This window comes from Saccostrea cucullata, unplaced genomic scaffold (assembly GCF_032062105.1).
Source record: "Saccostrea cucullata isolate Sc308-1 unplaced genomic scaffold, CSIRO_AGI_Scuc_v1 ctg10874, whole genome shotgun sequence".
Lineage (NCBI taxonomy): Eukaryota > Metazoa > Mollusca > Bivalvia > Ostreida > Ostreidae > Saccostrea > Saccostrea cuccullata.
In genome coordinates, this window is record NW_026936550.1 from 2,596 (window position 1) to 28,034 (window position 25,439).

Sequence of the window (25,439 nt, forward strand, 5' to 3'; positions counted from 1 at the left end):
TATTTCATCAAAAAATGTAAAAGTTATGGCCATATAAATTATACCAGTCATTTCACTCTCATCACGCGCCCGCACGTGCATGCGTATGCGCGCAAAATGACCTTCGTTCCGCACATCTACACAACACACCTATTAACCCTAAAAAGTTTTTAACTTTGTTTTGTGAACAGTTTCTGAGAACACTAGCGGACAAAAAAGTACCGGAGAAGAAATAAGAAGAAAAAAGAATAATAACTAGAAAGTCTGCTATTGCAAGCAATAGCATATGTCGCCCCGTATTAGACAAGACTTTCAGTTTTATCATCACTAAAACAAAAGTCCATAAGCTAAGTTTGAACAACCATTGAGTTATATCAGTCCTTTCCATTGGAAACGGAAGACCTTAATTCGGTACATCCCACTCATTATTTTTAGAATCGGTAGGAGAAGAAAGTAGTGCAGGAAAATTACAAGTTCCTCAATTTGCAGACTTGCATAAAAGAAATCTGGCAGATGTACTGAACTGAGCCTCATACTTGTTAATTGGCAGTATCTTTCCTATGATAAAAGCTTGGGAAATGTAATTTATGAAGAAGATCAGCCGAATTATTTTGTGTATTGTAACGCCAGTGAGAACTCTGAAATTTCCCTCTTTCACTTTCAATTTAGAGGTTCTACCGAAAAACGAATCTGACATGCCACCATCAATTCGAGCATTTCTGCATTGCAGAGAGCTGATGTGTGTTATGAGATAATAAATCATGTGTGAACTTTCTCAGTTTAGCGGAATCATGAACATTTTCGGCGAGATGAATGTTTTGTATACAGTGGTGATCAAGGCTTTGCGAACCATCAGGAGCGGATCAAAGAATTTATGAATGAATAAAAACTATGGAAATGACGTACCAATTTTTTAATTTATACTTGCACTATCTAATGAAATGAATAATATACAAGTGATAGATATACAAGAAAACGCGAAATGATAATAAATGCAGCTGACAATCGTTATTTTTTTTTATATAGATAAAATAAAATATTTATAAATTCAAGAGACAAAACAGAAGGAGAATGAATGATGGCAAAATATCACATGACGGGAACTGAATTTTATGAATGAAGATTTTAAAAAGTTACTTGTAAGTTGTATATGTTATATTTGTGTATTCTACTTGGCTGTGTGCTTCATAAAAAGAGGGGGGGGGGGCGTCTTGAACATAGTAAATAGCCATAACGTTTGAACGGTAAGTACTAGGGCTTTCGTATTTCAAATATGTAATCCTTGTGAAAAGAACTTTTATTGGATACGACGAACTTTGACCCTTTGACCTAGTCCTTGGAGAACACATGTGTACATCTGAATCTTTTTTTCTGTTTCGTTTCTATGGCAACCGTGAGCGACTCATTACAATTATTTTGAAAGTAGAAATCACTTTGACACATTGCAAGGAATAAACATTGAAAGTTTCAAAACGATTGCCTGAGTAGTTATTGAGAAAATCGAAATTAAAGAATTTTAACTTTCACCTGGTTTCCATGGCAATAATCGATTATATGAAAATTTTAAATACGAGTTGCAGAACTACAGATACTAATCATTAAAATAAGAAAAGTTTCATGACGAACGTTTAAGGGACCAGAGAGAACACTCTCGGACAAAATTTGTCGCTTTTTACAGGTTTCCATGGCAACGGTAGACATATTGGAACTGAACGACCTCACTGCACAACTACAACCAGTGATCGTCCTTGAAGGAAAGTTTCAGGAAGATTGTCCCAGCCATCTCCGAGAAACAGCCTGGATAAAAAAAACATGCGTACAATATCAATATGTCGTCCCCGACTTCGTTCGGGGCGACATAATAATAATAATAAGAAACAGAGTAAAAACAATATGTTCCCCAACTTCGTTTGGGGAACATAATAAGAAACAGAGTAAAAACAATATGTTCCCCAACTTCGTTTGGGGAACATAATTAACTATTCAAGTCATTAAAGCAGTCATCTTCGCTAGCCAAGGGTTTCTGATACGCTACTCTCCTCATAAACCCTTGGCCTACGATGAAGTCAAAAGACGGGATTGTTTTCAGTCACGTGATCTCGAATCTATAAGGTACACACAGATTGCGTCATCGCCAGAAATAAAGACACGTGTTAAAAAAAAAATTAAATCAAAGTTTTTAAAAGAATAATCAAGAAGCAATAATTGAGTTATATTTATTCATTATTTATAGAACAAATCTGAAGCTTCAATATAGATTCTTAATCACATATTTAGGAGATATTGGATGACACCATGGCTATTCATAGAATTGAATGTTATCTTACGGATCATTGTTTACTTGCGTTTTTCATTTCCGAGATTAAAGAGTGAAGATGTACCCAGAACGCAAATTTCGTCATTTACAAAAAACAATTGCTGATTGGTCGACCTGGGTGTACTGAAATCCAATTAGAACTCTGGAAAAAATTCCCCATTTCTATGAACACCGTAGGCCAAGGGTTTATGAGGAGGGTAGCGTATCAGAAACCCTTGGCTAGCGAAGATGTAAAGCAGTAGGTGTCAGGACTGATATGCAATTATGCATATGTTATGGAACGCCAACACTGCCTTATAGCATACAACTATGCATTTATTATGTCAATTTATCATTACGTGATGTGAACATATCTTTACGTTATGTCAATTTTTTATGAGATTATGTAAATATATCTTTACATCATGTCAATGCTGCAAAACATGAAGTAAATACATCCTTTCATTATGCCAGCACTTCATAACTTGAAGTCGAAAATTCATTATGTGAAGTGATAATGTGTTTACATTGTGTTAAAACTTTATTACGTGAAATGAATATTTCTTTACATCATTTCATTTCTTTAATATGTGAGGTCAAAATTGCATTAGGTCAAGTGAATTGTGTTTTATAATTAAACTTATCATTACATGAAGTCAAAAATCCATTCCTTTTTAAGAGTGTATATTTCTTTTATATCAAAGCATTATTACATGATATGGGTTTATCTTTATTTTACGGCGGGAGCATCATGATGTCAGGTGAACACATCCTACCTTTATGTCAGTGCTTTATTACGTGGTGTAAAAAGTGTATGACATTATGTGAACATATCTTTATATTATATCAACACTTTATCACATTATGTCAGAACTCAATTCCGTGATGTGGATATATAATTACGTTATGTCAACTCTTTCTTATGTGACCTTAAAATATCTTTATATTGTGTTAACTCTTTATCATGTTGATTCCAAAAGTGCATTACCTAATGTAAAAATACATTTACATTATCTCAAAGCTGTATATCTGGTATAAAATGAATGCTGATGACCGTGTTTTTAAGAGGGGGGTGGGTCCTGTTTGATTAGGAAGAATTACAGGCAGAAAATATAAGCCCCCCCCCTTTTTTCCCAGACATAACTTTACAATAGAAAATGTAATGTTGAAAGTACAGCCCCACCCCACTTTTTGTTGAAGTATAGAGGTTTTTCGGGCTTGGAGTGGACAATTTTTTTTGGCTTCCCAAGTTTTTTTCGGGCGAATATTTTTTTTCTGGCTGACCCCCCCCTTCCTTTCGAAAAAGATGATACGTCACTGGAATTAGTAATTTTTTCAACCATTCCAGGGCCAGAATTCTAAATCTAATTCACAAAAATCCACCAATCCCTCATCGAAATCAATTGAATATGCATTAGTACGCATGCATGGACACATATCAGTAGCGGATATGAGAATCTTGAACAAAAAAAATTGTCCAAAGGGGACGGTTTATGATTGGAGATAAACGGGGAAAGCGTAGAAGCTCTCGGGCTTTATAGTTTTATAAAAAAAAGTTTTCAACTTAATTCAGCTCAACTTAATGTGAAACTAATGCAATGTCCTACAAAGTAAAACCAATAAATTTATTAATTTTATGTACACGTAGATTTTGGTCACTAAAGATGGTAGGGCGGGATTTCCCCCTCCCCAACCCACCAGTGCACGTGTGTTATACGATGTGTTTACACTTTAAAAAAAAAAGAAAGTTCAAGACTGATAAAAAAAAAAAACTTATGACAATGTTCTTAGTAAGATCAGAAGTTTAAGGCTTTTATCCAAAAAAAGCAAACAAACAAACAATTCAAAAGAAAAAGAAAAAAAAATTGCTGCACGACTCATAATATTTGATTTATTTCATTATCAGATTAAAGTAAACGCCATTGAATTTCGACGTGACTTTAATTCACATACGCAGTGTTAAGGCTTTGCACGTTTCAAGATTGTCAATCCTTTGTCGCTTAAAATTTTTATTTAAAGATGCCATTCCCAAATCGCTGAGATTTCTTCTGCGACAATTTTCTCTCCCGCCAATTTTAGTGCTTGCGGAACGCGGAAAATACGTTATGCTCATATAAAGGCCGAGGATACCCGTGTTCGCATAACGTAATAGTGAATCGACATAATGTAGTACTTTGAGTTAATATCATAAAGAATTGACATAATGTAATGATAGGTTAACACAATGTAATTGTTGTTTAATTAAATGTCTTGAACAGTAAGCATAACGAAATGCAAGAGTGTGTAAATGTCATAAAGTGTTGAAATAATGGAAAGGAAGGTTGACACAATGCAGTAGTAGTGTGGGATAATATCATAAAGAATGGACACAATATAATGGAAGGTTGACACAATGCAGTAGTAGTGTGGGATAATATCATAAAGAATTGACACAATATAATGGAAGGTTGACACAATGCAGTAGTAGTGTGAGTAAATGTCATAAAGAGTTGACGTAATATAATGGAAGGTTGACACAACGCAATAGAAGTGTGAGTAAATGTCATAAAGAGTTGACATAATGAAATGGAAGGTTGACACAATGGAATAATAATAGTGTGAGTAAATGTCGTAAAGAGTTGACATAATGGAACCGAAGGTTGACACAATGTAATAGTAGTGTGAGTAAATGTCATATAGAGTTGACTTTATGTAAAGGAAAGTTCACACAATGCAGTAGTAGTGTGAGTTAATGTCATAAAGAGTTGATATAATGTAATGGAAGGTTGACACAATGCAGTAGTAGTGTGGGTTAATGTCATAAAGAGTTGACATAATATAATGGATGGTTGACACAAAAAAATAATAGTGGGAGTAAATGTCATAAAGAGTTGACATAATGAAACCGAAGGTTGACACAATGTAATAGTGGTATGAGTAACTGTCATATGGAGTTGACATTATGTAAAGGAAAGTTCACACAATGCAATAGTAGTGTGAGTAAATGTCATAAAGAGTTGACATAATGTAAAAGAAAGTTCACACAATGCTATAGTAGTATGAGTTAATATCATGTAAAGTTGACATAATGTAATAGAAAGTTGACACAATATAATAGATGTGTGAGTAAATGTCATAAAGAATTGACATAATGAAATGGAAGGTTGACGCAGTGCAATTGTTGTGTTCTGCTACAAGGCAGTGACGGCGTTCCATAATATGTTAAATTTAACCATGGCGCACAAAAATTTAACCATGGCGGACCGCCATGGTAAAACCCCTTGTGGAGAACCTTGAATACCTAATATATATGACACGAAACACATTTTTCTTGGAATAATCATTGTTCCGAAAGGCTATCATTTGCAGATAACATATTGTTATCATTTATGAGGATGTAATTTTGTTGGTATATTGTTTTATCTAATATCTCTACTGTGCTCAATTCATTTGCAGGATTGTCCCTATGAAATAGCAGAGGACATAAAATAGAAAGAAGGGGGTATTATTCTCCCTCCTCACTAGTAGTTGAGGGTGAATACCAGAATAACCAGTGAATATAACATCTATAGAGTCTGGGAAAATCCCTGGCCCCGGGTCTTGTGGTCAACCCTATACATTTTAGTTTGAGAGAGTGTAAATTTGTGGGTAAGAATTAGAAAAAAAAATCCAAACATATTGATCCGGCACCCATCGCAAGACTTTAATTTACAGGATAATCTCTACCTTTGTGTTGGACAGGAATCGTTCCATTCAAATTAAGCAGCTTTTTTCTTGTGCCATCATGGAAAACTGCAATATAGTTAATATCAAAACTATCACCAATATGGTTAAACAGGTAAAGTATCGATTATTTTATATTGAAAACTGAATCCTTTATCTTTATATCCAATCATCGAAAAATATAATGTTTGCAGTCCGATATAATACTGTAAAGAAGATGGTACAGTTTGGTCTGCTTTGTGCCCTAAAAAATTTATGTACTTAAAAAAGTATGAATTTTAATTTAATATGAGTTGAATACACGAATATGATAATTTATAAAAAAAAAAAAAAATACGTTGTATTTAGTGAACTCTTTAGAATTAGAGGCGCGTTTGGTTGTCTGGCTGGGACAGCATGGCATTGCGGATAATACAAATCACGCCAGTCTCAATCCAATTTTAAATGTTTTAGTGCATTTGTCATTCTAACCAAAGAATAAAAAAATAAAACGCATATGAAAGAGAGCGAAAACCATAACTTTATCGTCAATTAATAAAAAAAAAATACGACATTTCCGAGATATGTGTATTAATTGTCTTTAAATGTACCGTTACGATAAATAGATACATACGATCACCAATAGATGTAAATTAATTTCCTTGTCATCTCTACTATTGATTTAAATAAAGTCCACAACAATAAAATATTTCAGATCCATTTTGTTAGTATTTGTTCATCGGCATTCAACATTTTGTTTACATGTTTATGTTACGTTTGTCCTAGAAATTCCGCGAGATTTGTACATTCTCCGACTTTTTCACAAAAGAGTGTACTAAGAACTATAACTCTTCAATTGTGGAAATAGAACGTATTGAATGACCATTCCTGAAATTAATATAACGTCATTAATATGGCACATTCATCAAAAGTTTTAATGGTACATTCATAAGTTTTATGAAGAAAAAAGTCAAAATGACACATTTCTGTGTTTTTCCTTAAGTCTCCACAGCCGTGGATAACTTCAATTTTTGTATGTATTGTATTTAATAGTAAATTGTAAATACATACAAAAAATATTTGTCGGTGAAACATGTGCCGTTTGTTTTCAGAAAGAGAATTCAACCGAAAAATGATGTACTCTGCAACTTTTTTTAAGAAAAAGGGGCAAAAGCACTGGTTCATGACATCACAATAAATATTTGAGAGGTCGTATAATAAGCACGATTTTTTGGTTTTTGCTTCATGGAATTTCAATTATTTAGAAATTAAGAATAAATTATAATTTATAGAAATAGAGGACCAAAATCTGTATTGAATCTTTACCTTGTTCTTTATTTGATATAAGGAATAAAAAAATGAACTTACTAAAACACTCTTGTGATGGTTGGAGATCTTTAAACCAATTCATGACATATGTTACATCTCTATTTACTATGTCTGCATACTTGTACTATAAAACATGAAAAAAAGTTATATATATAATGTTTTAAAATCTATGTTATAAGAGGGCTAAAAGCAACTTCCGGTAATGGAACGAAAATCAATCAACCGTTAAATAACCGATTTAGCAAAGTAAAAGATGCCCTAACTTTTTTGGTACATAGTTATATCCCGTTTATAATTATCGCCCTAAAATCACGGTGTTGCGTTTCTATTGACTGTGAGTTTATTTTCTGTTTCCAATACATATTTTACATGTACAATTTTAAACATTTTTTAATCTTCATTGCGAATAGAAAAACTGCATTGATTAATTACAATAGAAACATGTTTGAATTTAATCATCTTATATTGCAGTATCATAAAGATCCAAAAAATGCAATGACAAAGGTTCATTTAATACCGGGTATGTTAAAACAAACATGAACTCTCAAAAGACATCTTTTTTATCTTCGAATGACTTACTACGTTCCTAGTATAAATCCAGGAAAAACTAGAATGATACTGAGAAGTAAATTATTTTCGGATGCATTTTCTGCGAGAAAAAACACTAAAACGGAATGTATTCATGTACATCAAAATCCGCTTTGATATGCACGCTTGAAGGTCAAGAAAACGCACCGAACGCAGTGATAAAAACATTTACATGAAAACTGCCTTCGTTACAGGCCTAAGGATGTGCACATGTCGAAAGAATTATCCTATTTTACTTTTATTGAGATATGCATTTCAGAAGTCATGTAATGAAGGATATGGAAATAACGAACAGTATTCAATCTCAACGTCCATTAAACAAATATACAAAATAAGAGCAGAGCAAACACGGACCTCCGAAACATCAGAGGTGGGATCAGGTGCCATGGAGGAGTGAGCATCCCCTGCCGAACGTTCACACCTGCCGTGTGCTCGTTGTCATAATCAGGAAATAACAGAAAAAATCCGTGGTTAATTCAGTGTATAAATAATGGACTAACAATTGGTATGAAAAACGTCAGTCAGCATTTCATTCAATGATAACAAGACCATTGTATCGACCATAGAATTTACGAAATGATGACTTTAAACAAGACTGTTGATATTCTTGTTTCATCAACTTGCTTGTCAATAATTTACCTCGTTTAAGAAATTGATCATACGTAGAGTATGCTCTTGCGTATCAAATCAACTGAGATAGATAAACTCCGTATGCAGCTGATGAAGGTATATTGCTGCAAAGTAAGGGAAGTTGATGATAGAAAAGTTAAAGTCATCACGTTTATCATATAGCTTCGTTGTAAGATTACCATTAGTGTCTTTTTCAAATAAAATATCCAAGTCAGAAACAGAAGTGTCGGAATCTGTGTTATCTTTTATCGCAAGCTCACCAGGATATATCGTATGGACGTAGGAATGGAAATAACCATTATTAATTGACAATGCGTCGTCGATATATCTAAATGTCGAGTTGAAGGCCACAGCAAGTGTTTTCTTCTTATCACGTAAAAGATTTTGCATAAATTCTGCTTCATATGAATATAAAAATAAGTCTGCTAATAACGGAGCGCAATTTGTTCCCATGGGAATTCCAACAGATTGTTGGAATACCTGGTCTCCAAAAACCACATAGATATTGTCAATCAGAAACTCAAGCATCTTCTTGATGACAACTTCAGAGTACTTATGTGTGCCATCAGAATCTGTTTTAACAAAATAATTTTTCAAATGACCAATGACGAGGTAAGTAAACTTACGACTTACGAGTTCCATTTTTGTTGAAGAAGCAGCTGTCAATGATATCAAAAAGCCTGGATTTTAATTTGTCGTGGGGAATTGTTGTGTATAAAGTTGAAAAGTCGTAAGTTTTTATGCTGTTGATTTTTGTAAAGTCTTGTGATTTCAAATTGTCCAAAAGTTCTTTAGAATTTTTAAGTATCCACATCTGATTTACACCACTTCTTGAATATATAGTTGTACAGTACTCTTGAAGTTTTTCCTTCACTACTGTCAATATTTTAGTGAGAAGTAACGAAAGAGGCTTGGTTGAACATTTACTGGAACCTGCAGTGTATCTTTGTTTGTAAGGATTCTTATGAAGTTTCGGAATCCAATATAATAATATAAGGTAGTTCAAATTCATTTTGGCTCTGTGGAATATTAAAAAGTATTCAAAACGACAAGTGATTTTGAAGAATTTCTTCCTTAGAAAGAAAAGTATATGTATAAGTAGGATTACCACTTGTAGAATTAAATCCAAGTTCTTCTAGAATGCAATTTATATAATGAGCCTTACAAACGAAGACAATTTTGTTATCTGCTTTGTCGACAGGAACCAGTACGTTCTGATCGTGTAATCTATCTAATTCTTTTTTCACTTCTGGTTTATTGAACACAGAAGGATAGATGGTTTTCATTTTGCCCCTCAATCTTTTAATACGTGACTTTAACATGGATCTGATACATTTAATCCATTCTGACAAGGTGTCAATGTCTTCTTTTTCATATCTAGCACATCGTCTGGCGTAATTTTCAACAGAATCCATAATATTTATGAAATTCCGACGCCAGTTGAAGGATCGGGGTTCCCTATATTTAGGACCTTTTAAAATAAGTGATCTAAGGTCCTCATTACGAACTATTTTTACGTCACCTGTAATAACGTGTCCAGCAGGACTATAGTTATAGGGCGAAGAAAAACATGAACACGAAAGGGGATTATTTTTCAGATAGTCGATATCCAGGCCATGTAAAGTGTTTTTGTAATTGAAAAGTTTGGAAGCAATGGTCGATGTATATTTGTAGGAAATACAAGGCGTAGTCTTTAACTTGAAATATGGTGGAATACAAGACTGGACCCTTTTGTGATTGATAATATTACTTTTATTAACCGCGTCAATTCCTTTATTGGCATATTGAAGTTTAAGGAAAAGATGAATTGTTTTAGCTGCATTTTCTTCCGTGAAACTTGCGGGTTTAAAAAGCCTATGATGTGCAATATCCATAATCACAGAACCGAGCCTATATTCAGGTGTCGAGGAATCTAAACTGGGATGTTCCTTGGTATTTTCAAGAAGACTATTTAAAAGTTTCAAAGGGACAGAGTAAAGTTTGGTTCGAATATGATGTAGACCTAACTGTTGATTTACATAAAGTAGTCATGAATCAAAAGAGACATCGTGTATTGCAGGTTTATTATACGAACGATGTCCATGACTACGCTTACGTCTCTGAGAATTATTAAAAAGTCCCATCACATTTACATTATTACACTGTGGGCTTGTCATATTTCCAACACTATCGACATTGCCATTACATCCATAGGGAAAGGCTGTCCCTAGTTTCCTAATCCAAAATTCTTCATTTTGTCTACGGAAAGGTGTACTCAACGACGGACTATTTGTGTGGTGATAAATCTTTTCCAGAATTCTAACTTTCATTGATAGAATAGAATGATCAGGTGAATGTTTATATAAAAGCTGCTGACCACCATGATTTAATTGAAATTGACGACCTGATATTCTTTTGTTAAAGTATCAGTCACATTATCCAGCGATGTGCATACGATGGGCAACCAATGCGTTTTATGAGAAAAATGACGTGGTTACCAGCCGGACTTACAAAGGCCCAGCGATGCATTGCTAATCATAAAACGATGTTCCAGGATAATCGACCGATCATCGGTCGATGTTCGACCAAACATTGGCCCGAACTCGACCGAAGTACGAACGATGTTCACCAATGTGTGAGCGATGTAATATACATCGGCCGATTATCCTGGAACATCGTTTTTTGATTAGCAATGCATCGTTGGGCCTTTGTAAGACCGGCCGGCAACCACGCTATTTTTATCATAAAACGCATTGGTTGCACATCGTATATCCATCGCTGGATAATGTGACTGATACTTAAGCGATCCCTTGGTTTCACCGACATAAATAAGTCCACACAGATTACATTCTATTCCATAGACAACATTAGAAGATTTGCAGTTCAGATTTTCCCAAATTTGGTATAGAAGCTCTGTCCAGTAAGATTACTGGTGAAAGAAGTGTCAGTATTCAAAATGTAACAGGTTTTACAGTTTCGCACAGAACATTTTGAAACCGAAGGCATTGGATCGGAAAAGGAATTATCCAATATATTAGTAATATGGACGTTTAATGGACGTTGAGATTGAATACTGTTCGTTATTTCCATATCCTTCTAATAGAAACTTTACACTCTTTCAATTTGGTATATGATGTCTTGGTTCCCAAAACTGGGAATCTGAACATTGTACATATGACATATGTTTAATATCCCTGAGGATAATCCGAGGGGCACCAAATGAACTCCTTGAGTCTGTGTCCCTTATAGACTCAAAGGAGTGACGCCTTTTTATACCTGGCGACGCGCCTGCCAGTATCGTTTCGTTATTATGTGTACTCATGCATGAATAAGTACCGAACGACAAGTATCCTCGGGGACTAATTGTCCACCAGCAGAGATACATGTTCGGTGGTTAATCATTTGCTCACTCAACAGTAAAAAATCCTCATTATATTGCACTCGGATTCACGAGATCCATGTCGATCAGGTTATGCCTAAGTCACATTTCCCGGTCGATAGCCGTAGACCGATGGTAATCGGTGGTAATCCGTGGTGTAAACGATGCCCTAACATCGGTCCACATCGGCTTAGTAGTCCTTACAGAATCAGTCACATTATCCAGCGATGGGTATTCGATGGGCAACCAATTCCTTTTATGATGAAAATGGCGTGGTTGCCGGCCGGATGTTCAAAGGCCCAGCGAAGAATTGCTAATTATAAAACGATGTTCCAGAATAATCAGCCGATGTTGATTACATCGCTCATACATTGGTGAACCTCGTTTGAACATTGGTGGACTACGGGCCAATGTTTGGTCGTACATCGACCGATGATCGGCCGTTATCTGTTGAACACCACTCAACCCCCCGATGACATCATATTCAACGGATATTGGATGATGCTCGGCCATACATCAGCCGATCCGTGAAAGATGTGTTAATGATATGTTGCCGATGAGGAGCGATGTGAGGCAAGGTTGGAGACATCGCTGAATTTTAACTACGAATTATTTCCTACCGATGACCCCACCGATTCGCAAAATGGCCTCAGTCACCGTCCGATCACTAAAGTATAAGTCACGTTATCCATGATGGGGTATACAATGAGGAACCGATGCGTTTTTTGATGAAAATGGCGTGGTTGCCGGCCGGGCAACACTAGTGATCGGACGGTGACTGAGTCTTTTTGCGAATCGGTGGGGTCATCGGTAAGAAATAATTCGTAGTTAAAATTCAGCAATGTCTCCAACGATGCCTCACATCGCTACTCATCGGCTACCCATCATTAACACATCTTTCAAGGATCCGCCGATGTATGGCCGAGCATCGTCCAATATCCGTTGAATCTGAGGTCATCGGGGAGTTTAAAGGTGTTCAACAGATAACAACCGATCATCGGTCGATGTTCGACCAAACATTGGCCCGTAGTCGGCCGATGTACAAACTTTGTTCAACATATTATGAGCGATGTAATATACATCGGCCAGTTAACCTTGGACATCGTTTTATGATTAGCAGTGCATCGCTTGGCCTTTGTAAGTCCGGCCGGCAACCACACCATTTTTCTCATTAAACGCATTGGTTGCCCATCGCTGGATAATGTGACTGATACTTTCAGGACTACTTCGCCGATGTGGACCGATGTTGGGGCATCGTTAACACCACTGATTACTACCGATTTCCACCGGTTTACGGCTACCGGCCGGGAAATGTGACCTAGGCATAATGGTGCCAGGTCGGCAACCACGCCATTTTCATCCAAAACGCATCAGTTTCTCATCGTATACTTGTATGAGGTTTTGTTCGGAATTATCTGTTATTTTTTGGTTGATAAATAAAGTCATTTTAATCATTTGTTTGTCCTGTTCAAAAAAGTAATTCCAAGTACAATACATTTTCAAAATGCATTCTTTAATATTGATAACCCAGTTGTGATATTGTCTGCTGAAATACTAATTTCCTTCATTGAACACAGATCTGCAACACAATTCCGGGATACAAATGTATTCAAACACCTGCTCTGAAAGAGACGACGTGTACAGTTTTATTCGCCATATTTACATAAACACTGTACAACAACATTTTCATTTTGATTTCTAGAGTTCAACAAGTAAGGATTAGTATGACTTGTCTTAATCGAATACACTCAAATTGAATAATTCGTTTTCTTCAACAAAGTGTGATTTCCAAACCAAATTAATGAGATACAGTACATGTAATATCTTTTAAAATCGGTGACTATTAAATCGATTCTTTTACATCTCAGAAGAATTTTTATTATTACAGGGAAAATATGCATTGTACATGTATCTGTAATAAACAGGATTATAGAAATTGTCCATATAATACAACACAATCTTAGCAACTGAAGGCAAATAGTTTATCAAGGGTGTGATCTATTTACCAATATGGTTTTCAGCATCTTGCTCTACCTGTAATGACTGGACGTGCCGACATCACAAAATATGAATTCATTGATTAAACTTCAACCTCTTTTGCTTACTAGTTGTTCAAAATCTTTAATGATCTTCTTTTCTATCCAATAAGAAATGTTATTAGATACTGATTTAGATCAACATAAAACTCCTACGACTTTTGCGAAAACAAGTATATACTGACAAAACGTCAGAAATACTCAAGCTGTAGAAAGTCAATTAAGAAGTACAATGTATCATTATATCCTAAAATAGTTTTAAGATGAGGCTACTAAGGCTATACATTTTGTGTTAATCCTCTGTTGAATAAACTACATGACTGTATACATTCATATATTGAATTTTATTAGAAAAAAACATTATTAATCGTACTTAATTACTTTTGAAGATGAATTTACGTGACACACTTCCAGGAATATTTTATAGAGCATAGTAACGTTTCTGTTTCTTAATGAAATATTTTTTATGTAGACATTTAGTATACATGTACTTCAAACTATATACGTTTTTGTATTTTTTGCTAAGTGACGTACATCTCATTCAATACATACATCAATTAAGATAGCTTGCTAATAAAAGCCTGAAGAAAAGTTTTTCAAAGTGAAAGGGGGGTCCAGGCTCTAAAACATCCACGTGACTACGGGTTCATCCATCGTTGCAAACCACGGAAAAAATGTACGATCCTCTCCTACTGCGGACCGCGGCTTGAGACGGTGGGGTTCATCTATCTGAGCGACATGTCCAATGCATATTCGGTACGACCGAAAAAAGTATATAATGTCCGTTACCAAAGCTTAAAACGAGAATTTAACATTGATTTTGTGCTTTTATGTTACTGGCTCTCAAATAACACATCATTTGCAGGCCCGTGAAAAGCAAATTCAGTGGGGGGGGGGGGGTCTTACAGCCATACATTTTCTGGCCATGCATTGTAGAATTTTTTAACGATGGGGTAGCCTGCGTCACCTTTCAGAAACTGCAGTGGACTCGTCCAAGGACGCTTTGTCGGCGACTGTAAAAAGTTACCTGAGATTCATACGCAAAGGAAAGCGTGAAATCTCTGTATAGAAACTTTTGCGGCTGCGACGCTTCACTCATTGTTTATTCGTTATAGAAAATAATCCGCTATTTAACACTTGATATCTTTGAATATACAGACGTTTTCAAGATAAGCTTCATTTTTGTTTCAAGAAATATTTTTATATACAAAATAATACATTTTTGTAATTTTATACTGAGTAATTCGATGACCTAGCATCGTTTTAGATTACTTCGCGAAAAAATTTATCGAACAGACATACGGACAGTCGACGAAATATACCTATTCAGAAAATCTCATTAGAGCTTTCAGTTCAGGTAAGCTGAAAGATTCACTATTTGGCCAGTAAAATGCGTCTCCGTTATGGAAAATCTATCCCAAAACGCAAACCATTCGGTTAGAATAAGGAAACTGAGAAAGATCGACATTTTTCATTGTAACCTACCTTGCTCAATGCCTGCTTTAAAGACGTACAACACACTGGGGGAGATAACTCTTGCAATTTCAATTGAACGTTTGACTTGACGTCAAGTTTAACGTCAAAAATAAAGCGTCAAAGCGACGAATAAAACGATCCCGATGTATATCAGTCATGAAAGAAATTGGGATGTGGGTCTTGGCTGTAATTGTGCGTACCATACTCAATCAATAAGTATTTTTTTTTAATTAACCCGATTAAACTCCGTAAAAAGCAAGATATGAAATTCAATCCCTTAATGTTTATTTCATTTCATATACAATGAATTGTATTTTTGATCAAAGCGCAGCATTTTTTTTATTCTACATTGCCGAAATTCTCATTATATACAATTGGCTTGATAATATTCAGATTAATGGTCTTCATTACAATTTGTGCATACACGATATATAAATTGTTTTCCTTCTTTAATTATATAAAACAACAATAAAGAAACAATAAACTTTTTACTATGTAAAATCGATGTTGGTCTCAGACCTTTACTGATCAAAGAGGAACAACTCTGAAAATATAGGAGATGTTTATTTTCCTCCCTTTTTTTCACGGTTTTCCACAGAATCAGATACATTTACAGCAAGACCTCTGATAAATCCGACAATTGAATACTATAGACCTCATATACACAATGTAAGTAATAGAATTAATTGAAAAGAATTGTTCACTTGTAATGAAATCTTCATTTATGAATATCCTATTGCAGCAAATCGTAACTTTAACTTTCTGTCAACAATGTCGGTTCGCATTTCCTCGAATCAAAACAAACGTAGCTTATAAGATTTTGAAAAACATCAATGTGGGATTTGATATAAATTGAAATAGATGAAGAGTTTAATGTTTGATATTTTGAAGTTAATGTGGATGAATACGAAATTTTCATTTTAATTTTAGAAGCGAAGACATTGAAAGAAATGTGTACAATCACGAGGGGTGTACCCGGTATGTACATCTATGATCTAATGCAAATGTCGATGTATCCCCACGGCCACATACTGTCTCGTTTGAAATAATGACATGAAAGAAACTACAATTTTTCCATTTATATCACAGAAGAGTTGAACATACACCATTTTTATAATGAATAAATTTAAAGAAATAAAATTAAAAATTCAAATTCAAATCAAATTCAACAAAACTTGAATTCGTATCCAGGTTTCATGTGATATGGAATGCATTATCCATACGTATATGGTCTAAACACTTAAGTCTTTCATAAATTTTTTCCTGATACATATAAAAAGAGTAGTATTTATTCTGTAATCATGAATTTAAAAACTAATGCATACCTCCGGGATTCTTGACAAAATACCGGTATATTTGCACTGTAAACGACGTTTTGTCTAACGCTAATGGTCTGCGACGCAAAAAAGGAAGGGGTGGGGGTGATAGGGGTATTCAAAATTTGCCTAAAAATCTACATTTAAATACGCTTTTCATATGAGAACTTTTAAATTTGTAAGTTAATATACTTTTGAAGCAAAAGCAATATTTCAATTTTATTTTTTTAATATGGATTAGAAGATTCATATAACAAAGTGATCGACCCCCTGTCTGAAAGACGCGCGGGAACGTGATTTATTGAGAAAGGGGGAGGGGTAATTTTCCGCTATTAAATTAAAACTGGTCGAACAAAAATTATACAAAAACTTATAAAGATTATTTTTACTACCAGCTACCTAAAGGAAGTTTTTTAGAAAAATTAAACGACAGGTTTTTTCACAAAAAAAATTTGAATTTAAAAATACGCAATTTTCAAGGCTTAGGAAATTCATAGTTTTTCAGTTTAAGGTCTTTAAAAATTGTTTTGATGATATGTATATCAAAAAGATGACAATGTTTTTGTGTTAAAAGGTTTAAGGAATAAGTCAATAAAATTTGACATTGATATCTAATCAGGTTTTTTGAAAATCAAAGTTTAAGTAGTTCTTTGATTAAAAATTTTCTCTCCTTGTAAACAACTAAAGGGGGGTAACTTTCGGAAGTTCCTGTCCAAAAACCACTCGAACGATTTTGTCAAAAATATGCATACATGCAGTAGATATAGTCATGTACTGAATATATAAAAATAACGAAAATTAAACGACAGGAATTTTTGGGGGTAGGTGTGTTGTACATCCTTAAATCTTGATCAACACCTGCCATGACTGTAACTATCAAAATTCTATCCAGCAATTTTTTAATTCTTATTTTTGGGAAGTTTTATTTTGTTTCTTTCAATAAAGACTGACTTTTGACAGATAATCTTGTATAAAATCAGCTTGTGACTTCCTTCCAAATTGATATAAGCAAAAAACGTTCCGGAAACTGCAATTAAGAACAAACAAAATGACACGGATATAAATGGAGTATGAAATTTTGCTATATCAGGTTGTTGATCAAGGTTTTGTGTATATTTAAGTTTAGTCGGTAACTCAATATTGTATGGAAGGTCTTTTTTCAAGATCTATTTTTGTGCATGTAATGAAATTGGAAAATTTGCATATGTTTATCTATTTTTTCGTTTTTTCTCTTATGCTTATAGAGAACCAATGGCTTCCCAATTCTGTACTCCCTATCTCGATGACTATGAAGTTGTCATGATTTCCCCATTCTGCTCCTATGTTTATGGCTATGAAGTTGTAATGATTTCACCATGCATTCTGCCCCCTATTTCTATGTCTATAAAGTTGTCAGGACATCCCCATTCTTCATCTATGTTTATGGCTATGAAGTTGTCATGACTTCCCCATTCTGCCCCTATGTTTATGGCTATGGAGTGAGTGGGGATAACATGATTCCCCACTCTCTGTCTTTATGACCATGAAGTTGCAATGAGTTCAGCCCCCCCCCCCCCCCAATTTTTCTAAGACTATGAAGTTGTCATGACGTTCGACATTTTGCACTCTCTATTTTTATCACCTTGAAGTTGTAATGAGTTCACCATTCTGCCCCCTATCTTCATGGCTATGATGTTTTCATGGCCTCTCCATACTGCACTCTCTATCTCTATGGAAAATAAGTTGAAATGAGTTCTCCACTCTGCACCCCCTCCCCTCATCACTCTGACGTTCCCTTGACTTGCCCGTTCTGTCCCAATCTCTACGGCCATAAAGTTGACATGACATCTCCACTTTGCACTCCCTATCTCTATGACCATGAAGTTGTATTCTTCATTTTGCCCTTATCGCAGTTACTATGAAGCTGTCATGAATTCCCTTTTGTACCCCTTATCCCTATGGACATGAAGTTGTTAAAAGATCCCCATTCTGCCCCCTATCACTATGGTTATAAAGTTGTCATGATTCCCCATTTAACACTCTCTATCTCTATGTCTATGAAGTTGTCCTTTCCCCATATCTCTACGGAAAAGTGATGCTGTGAAGTTGTCATGACTTCCCCATTCTGTACCCCTATCTCTATGGCTATGAAGTTCTAATGAGTTCTCCATTCTGCCACATATCTATATGGTTATGAAATTGTCATCTCCTTCCTGTTGTACCCCTTATTTCTCTGGTCATGAAATTCTTATGAATTCTCCATTCTGCCCCCTATCTGCACGGTAAGAAATAGTCAAGACTTTCCCATTCTGTATTCTCTCTCTCTCTCTCTCTCTCTCTCTCTCTCTCTCTCTCTGTCTCTCTCTCACCTTTTTTCTCTCTGGCTCTGAATTTGTCATGACGTCCTCATTCTGCACTCCCTATCACGATTGCCATGAAGTTGTTATGAGTTTTCCATTCTCCCGCCCCCCATTTTTATGAAGTTATGAAGTTGTCACAACTTACTTTTTGTACACCTTATCTCTATGGTCATGAAGTTTTAATGAGTTCTCCATTCTACCCACTATCTCTATGACTATGAGATTGTCATGACTTCCACATTAAGTATCCCCTACCTTTATGGCTATCAAAATGTCATAATAATCCATTGTGCACTCTCTATCTCTACGGCCGATTTTGACCTCTGTTTTGTCGGCCGACCAGATTTGTGTACATCCGTCCAAGTTATTCTTTTTTCTACGTGGGGCCGATTTCTATTAGGATGTCTAAAATTTCGACCGACTTTTAAAATTAAACTGTTGTCTAGAGTTGGATGATCGGGCGACGATTTACCGCCTCGTGAATACTAAGGCTTTTAATTACACAAACAATTTTTTTCTGCATGGATTTATATATATTTTTTTGCACATAAATAGTAAAATTCACAACCCGTAAGATATAAATAGACCTAAAGTTTTCTTTGCTGCTTAGAGATACGCCCTTTGTCGTTTTTATGCAATTTTAAACAAAATTTTGCACACATTTTCAACATTGAGTCAGAATCGTACAAAATTCTGCCACATTGCCCTGCAAACATTACTCATGTCACCTTTCTGCATACAGATCTTTGAAAAATATTGCTGAATTCTATGAAAAATGATTTTATGTTCTTTATCCAATTCATCAGCCGTGTTCCTAGCTAGGAAAAATGTGACTGCTCCGTGTTGCCCGAAACTCGTGTAGACCGATCATGTTCTTTCAGCGGACGAGACAAGAAAATTTATATGTGACCTAGGCATAAGCCTTTATGCTTCTTTGAAAACAAAATTGATTATATTGTAAAGAAAAAAATTAGTAAAGAGATTATTTAATACATGTACTTTAATATATACACATACATAATATAATAGTAAATTGTAAACATATACATCAAGGAATAGTAAAATAAATAATGTGTAGTTATAAGAGTATGCCAGGGCATCAACGGTAGTTTGAAATCTGGGAAAGTTTAACTGCATATCGAGCGAAGCCCACATTTCCAACTAGCACTGATGTCCCTCGTATGATCAACTAATTAGACAGAGATTTCTTATACATCTATTTTGAATGAATTCATTGTTAAAATAAAACAGTAAATTTAAATTTTAATCATGTAGACTAATAGACTGGTTTAAATTACTTGGGTTCTCCCATGTCAATTTCAAAAGTCCCCGTCCATGACCCGAAACACAAAGGCAGCCGTTGAGATTCATATGCTTATTTAATAAGGCCTCTATAGCGTCAGATACAGATAAACACACGAGATTTACATGCCTTTCATTTGGCAACAATTTACATTCTGGTAGAATGATCAAGAAATCTTCTCAAATACCTTTTTGAGAGTTGTCTTAGAAAAAAACAAATAGAAATTGAAACATGTAAAAAACTATATAGATAAAAAACAGAACAATACAGTTTTGTGTGTAATATACAAATTGGAATAGTAAAACACAATTTGTTATAAATACAATACACTAAATCACCACTCATGGCACGCTCTGTTTGTAGAGAGATGACCATTGTACAGTGTATCTAGATCGGTGTTTTCTAAATTATGCACCACTATTGCAGTATCTCCATAATAAGCCACACAGACATCCAGGTTTCTTTTCCATGTTATCTCACTGATGTGTTTAGTTTAGATACAAAATAGATGCAATGAAAGCAAAATATGGATACAGAAGTTTTACTTTTTCATTATTTATCATCAAACTGAATGGTTGTTTTTTCTGTAAGCCCAGAGTAATAAGAAACTTAAATTTTTGAGAGTTTTTCATGGGAATCAAGAGGTCTCCAGCGGAGGTATACACTACATATTTATTAAGGTATCAATCCTTTGAGCTTAATCATTTTATAAAGCTGTTCTGTGTTGATCTGGTTATAAGAGAAATGTACATTAGGAGGTAAACTTCTGAAATTTGCATTCCTAGATTTATATTTATATGTAGAGGTTTGGAAAATTTTATTGGAATCCAGAATTTTCGTTCAGATTTCTGTTTGTTGACAATGATGTCAATTTCTCAATACTAGACTTCTCCTTGTTTGGTGACAGATGTAGTGTGTTTCCAAGTTTCCTTTTTTAGAGTTTAAATCTAATGTATTTTTTTCCTAAGAAGGAAGGATAGAATTTTTCTATCAGTTTTTTAAAGTCTTTTTTTCTTATTTTGTTTATGAACTGAGTTTCTGCAAAGCATCAGCTAAATTAATTTTTTTTTGTGTTTTCGAAAGAAGAGACAGGCAGAACAGGCGGGAATTTTTCATTTCTCACAGTAAAACTAATTTTTTTGCATGTGATTTGGATATTTTGGGTAGTAAGGTGTAGGGGTTTTCTGTATGTAGGGTACGACGTTGTGCATTTTAGATGAATCAGAGAGATGTTTTCCAACACAGACTATACAGAAATTCAGATGACAAAGTTCACAGTGACTCTGTAAAGCATCCGTTTGACACATGTCACAGAGGAGAATGTCTTGGGCACTGTATCGGGTGTGCAATTTGGGGGTTTCGGTCCAGTCTTGGGCACTGTATGGGGCATCCATTTCTAGGAATTCCCTTGACTGATCAGTTGACTCAGAGTCTATAATTAGAAGTAAAAGGACGCTTAGATCACATGATTATCATTTATAGATGCTCGTGAACAGGATGATATAAACTTTATATATACATGTATACGTTAAAAGATTGTGAATAGAAATTTCATGTGTTTTATATACCAGTATTTATGTGATTATCAAAAAAAAACATATAGATTAATTAAGTTGTCATAGATTAGAAGGGGAAAATCATATTTTTTTAATATTGAATGGGGAGGATAAGCCTGTTCATGAGCATTTCTGATGACTACAGGAAATTTTTAGCTTATATGGAGCAATACAAAAAAAAAACAAGCAAAGTGTTTAGGGGTGAAAATCACAGCATTACGTGTACAGCATTGCCAATCGATTAATCATATCATATGCATATGAGGAGCTATATGTAGAAAACTGTTACTTTGGAATGGACATATTATGGAAACAGGGTGGTGGATGGTGGTGTTCCAATTGTGGTTATATAAGAATTTAAAATCAAGGAAGAATACAGTTTAGCTAAAAAAATTTATAAGTAACTTTCACTAGGTATCATAGTATCTATACGACCACCACTCAACTTTTTACTATCTTAGCCAGTAAACAAAGTGATCACTGATCACGAAGAACGCTTTACTAGGCACACTAGTTAAATCAACTAGGTATTTCTTTCAGTGTACAGAACTATGACGCAACATTCATTTAATGTTACATTCCATATATTTTGCTATAAGGTATGTAGAAAGGTATTTCATTCCTTACATCATAACATGGAAAATGCGTCAGAAGCTCAAACTATGTCTTTTATTTTGACGTCACGAACGTTTAGTACCATGGAAATGAAACTACATGAGTGAAATTCAAAATTCATCCTCGCTCACATTAAATAGAAGCTGTAGCAATGACTCTTCCGTTAATTGGTATTTGCCAAAAGGATACATGTAAAACAGAACTTTAATTATAATCATTTTTATAACATGTATTATTTATCTTTTACGTGTCAAGGGGTTGTCATTCTTGACACGGGGCATCATTTAAAGTCCCGCCCGATATATAGTTTTCTGTTTTGTTTTACCAATTAATGAATCATTATTTTTTGAAAGATATAGTCCCATAATTGCACTGGTATGTGCAAACAAATAGAATAATGCGCGTTTCATGTTAGTTGCTTACATTTACATATTTTAACTCCTTTTGTATTTAATTGTAAAATGTTATGTAATTTATATTTCAAATTCCTGTATTATCGTTCGGATAAGTTCCTGTTAATGGAAGAGCCAATGCCACAGCTTCTGTTCCAAGTAAACGTGATATTTGATTTTCGTCTATGACGTTGAAAATCCACGATGTTCAACGTTTGTCACGTCAAAATAAATAGTAATCATTCATCTTTTGAGCCTGTGTCCGTGCTATGGATTGGTGTTTTGAATGCCTTAAATTCTCACATACTTTAGATGCAAAATACATGCGTAATGTAAATTTAAGAGATATTATCAATCATAAAATATGAGCACGGACAGTAAAATAACGGATGTATTATGGGTAAGGTAGACTTGTATGTGTATAACTTACTTGTGTTGGTCTTAGTCAAATCCGTCGTCAATTCAGTGTATAAATAACACAATAACAATTGGTATGAAAAACGTTTGTCAGCATTTGACTCAATGCTCAATATGATAAATTGTATTTGCTGACAAGGTCATTGTTTCGACCATAGAACTTACGAAATGATGACTTTAAACGAGACTGCTGATATTCTTATTACATCAACTTGCTTGTCAATAATTTTACTTGTGTTAGAAATTGTTCATACGTAGAGCATGTTCTTGCGTATCGAATCAACTGAGATATTTATATACTCCGTATGCAGGCGATGAAGGTGTATTCTACATAAGTAAGGAAAGTTGACGATAGAAAAGTTAAAGTCATCACTTTTATCATATAACTTGGTTGTTAGATTACCATAATTGTCTTTTTCAAGTAAAATATCCAAGTAAGAAACAGAAGTGTCGGACTCTGTGGTATCTTTTATCTCAAGCTCACCAGGATATATCATATGGAAATTACCATTATCAATTGACAATACCTCGTCGATGTATCTAAATATAAAGGTCAGAGCAAGTGTTTTCTTTTTCCACACATAAAACTTTGCACAAATTCTGCTTTATTTTATTACAAAAATGGGTCTGCTAATAACGGAGCGCAAGTGGTACCCACTGGAATTCAAATATATTGTTTGAAGACCTGGTCTCCAAACATCACATAGATGAGTGTTTTCTTCTTTTCACGCTTCAAATTTTGCATAAATTCTGCTTCATATGAATATGAAAATAAGTCTGCTAATAACGGAGCGCAATTTGTACCCATGGGAATTCCAATAGAATGTTGGAATACCTGGTGTCCAAAAGCACATAGATATTGTCGATCAGAAACTCAAGCATCTTCTTGATGTCAACTTCAAAGTACTCATGTGTGTAATCAAAATCTTTTTTAACAAAATAATTTTGAAAATGACCAATGACGAGGTATGTAAAACTTACTTTTGTTTGTCTCTGGACTGGTGTATTGTGGGTTTGGTAGATTTGATGACGGGGCTTTAAAAGGGTTGGTACTCCTGGGTTTCTGTGAGGGGTAACCAGTGGAGCTTGAGTATCCAGAGGATGCAGGGTAGTTGGGATACCCTGAGGAGCCCGCCCCTGAGGTCTGGTGCATATTGAAAGGAATGGCCATGGGGAAGCCAGTCCCTGTGGACAAAAAAAGTCATAAGCGATATTTAAAATCCACGTTCACATTGAACATAAGCAGTTGTAATAGCCCTTCCTTTGATTATTATTTGCTGAAAGGATAAAGTAGGGCTTTTGAATTATAAATCAAGTTTGAAGTAATGACAAGGAGTTTACAAATGTAAACTTCGGCATTGAATCATTATATTTTTGAAAGACATTATTACTGCAATGATGTATGCAAACACATTTTCACAACGTTCTAACGCGCATCACTCAATTTTTTGCAGACATCCTTTGCAATTATTAAAGGATTACAGCTTTCAAGAAATAATAACTCAATGCTTAAATGACGTTATCATTTCCCTGCAAGCATTTTATAGCGTGGTGCAAGTTTCTCAAAAGTTAACTTAAATGAAAATAATAAAAAGGACAAAAACAACTTTACGTACATGTATTGAAGATATTTCCCTGCTTTTGCAAGGTGCAGTAGATATTAATTAAGAACATCATATGGCATTTGTAAACAAGGAAAGTCTATTATCTACATATGTGTTCAGGTTAAAACATTAATCTTTAAAACAAAAAAGTGCTATTTTCTAAAATCCAATTTGCATTGTCGACTGTGGAAAGTTTCATTCGAAATAAATAGCGAAAATGCGAGAAATCATTTGATAAGTTAAACAATAACTTTATTTGCTTGCTTTTATTCCATAATAATCACTATATTAGAAATTGCAGCACAGGTGAACATTGCAGACTATACATCCATAGCAAGTGTCTTTTCTTTTCACTGGCGTTAAATTGACACGAATCACCGCTTGCAGCAGTACTTGGAAGTCCGCAATCTTATAGATCCATGGTTCGTCAAACTTTGAAGCTTGAAATAGGCTCTTCTCCCGTAAACGTTTCCAATCAATCTATTTTAACGTTAATTTAACACGAATGTTACATTAAACTAACA

General features: G+C 34.7%; 1 long non-coding RNA gene across 1 annotated transcript; it reads right to left on the reverse strand.

The window, feature by feature from the left end:
- Nucleotides 1-5,980: 5,980 nt before the first annotated feature.
- LOC134245800 (uncharacterized) lies at nucleotides 5,981-15,404 on the reverse strand. Its single transcript, XR_009987523.1, has 3 exons — nucleotides 15,383-15,404; nucleotides 7,325-7,409; nucleotides 5,981-6,046 (listed from the first exon to the last, which is right to left on the reverse strand). It is a non-coding gene; the product is annotated as an uncharacterized LOC134245800 (long non-coding RNA).
- Between the last annotated feature and the right edge of the window lie 10,035 nt (nucleotides 15,405-25,439).